Source organism: Canis aureus, unplaced genomic scaffold (genome assembly GCF_053574225.1).
Source record: "Canis aureus isolate CA01 unplaced genomic scaffold, VMU_Caureus_v.1.0 ptg000208l_RagTag, whole genome shotgun sequence".
Taxonomy (NCBI): Eukaryota; Metazoa; Chordata; class Mammalia; order Carnivora; family Canidae; genus Canis; species Canis aureus.
The window spans coordinates 1-1,927 of record NW_027554480.1 but is presented as its reverse complement, the minus strand read 5'-3'; positions in this window follow the sequence as shown (position 1 = coordinate 1,927).

The window sequence follows — 1,927 nt, the reverse complement described above, 5'->3', positions numbered from 1 at the left end:
ACCAGTTTATCTCCTCATAAGCCCGAGAAAAGGGGCTTTGTTAGGGTGGCAGAGCCCGGTAACTGCGTAAAACTTAAACCTTTATTATCAGAGGTTCAATTCCTCTCCCTAACAAAATGTTCTTTATCAACATTATCTCTCTTATCATCCCAATCCTTCTTGCCGTAGCCTTCCTCACCCTCGTTGAACGAAAAGTCTTAGGCTACATACAACTTCGAAAAGGGCCTAATATCGTAGGCCCCTACGGCCTCCTTCAACCAATCGCAGATGCAGTAAAACTCTTCACAAAAGAACCTCTACGACCACTTACATCCTCCATATCAATATTCATTCTAGCCCCCATTCTAGCTCTATCACTAGCCCTAACTATATGAATCCCTCTCCCAATGCCCTACCCACTCATTAATATAAACTTAGGAGTCCTATTCATACTAGCAATATCAAGTCTCGCCGTATACTCCATCCTTTGGTCAGGATGAGCCTCAAACTCCAAATACGCTCTAATCGGAGCCCTCCGAGCAGTAGCTCAAACAATCTCATATGAAGTAACACTAGCAATCATTCTCCTATCAGTCCTCCTAATAAACGGGTCATTTACACTATCCACACTAATTATCACCCAAGAACATATATGACTAATCTTTCCGGCCTGGCCCCTAGCCATGATATGATTCATTTCTACTCTAGCAGAAACTAACCGAGCCCCCTTCGACTTAACTGAAGGAGAATCCGAACTAGTTTCTGGATTTAACGTAGAGTATGCAGCGGGTCCTTTTGCCCTATTCTTTCTAGCAGAGTACGCAAATATCATTATAATAAATATCCTCACAACAATTCTATTCTTCGGTGCATTCCACAACCCATTTATACCAGAACTCTACTCTATTAACTTCACTATAAAAACCCTCTTACTAACTATCTGCTTCCTATGAATTCGAGCATCATACCCTCGATTCCGCTATGATCAATTAATACACTTATTGTGAAAAAATTTTCTACCCCTAACTTTAGCCCTATGCATATGACATGTTGCCTTACCCATTATTACCGCGAGTATCCCACCCCAAACATAAGAAATATGTCTGATAAAAGAGTTACTTTGATAGAGTAAATAATAGAGGTTTAAATCCTCTTATTTCTAGAATAATAGGCTTCGAACCTAATCTTAAGAATTCAAAGATCTTTCGTGCTACCAAACTTACACTATATTCTACAGTAAGTCAGCTAAATTAAGCTATCGGCCCCATACCCCGAAAATGTTGGTTTATACCCTTCCCGTACTAATAAAACCCCCTATTCTCACTATTATTATAGCAACTATCATGGCAGGGACCATAATCGTCATACTAAGCTCGCACTGATTACTGATCTGAATTGGATTCGAAATAAACATGCTAGCCATCATCCCTATCCTCATAAAAAAAGTATAATCCACGAGCCATAGAAGCCTCTACAAAATATTTTCTTACACAAGCTACTGCCTCAATATTACTAATAATAGGAGTCACCATTAACCTTCTTTACTCCGGCCAATGAGTAATCTCAAAAATCTCAAACCCCATCGCATCCATCATAATAACCCACCGCCCTAACAATAAAACTAGGCCTATCTCCATTCCACTTCTGAGTTCCCGAAGTAGCACAAGGAGTAACACTTATATCAGGAATAATCCTACTAACATGACAAAAAATCGCACCTATATCCATCCTATATCAAATCTCCCCATCAATTAACACCAACCTTCTTATACTAATAGCCCTCGCATCCGTTCTAGTAGGAGGCTGAGGCGGACTAAAATCAAACTCAACTACGAAAAATCATAGCATACTCCTCCATTGCCCACATAGGCTGAATAGCCGCTATCATTATTTACAACCCTACAATAATAATCCTAAACTTAACTTTATATATTCTAATAACACTATC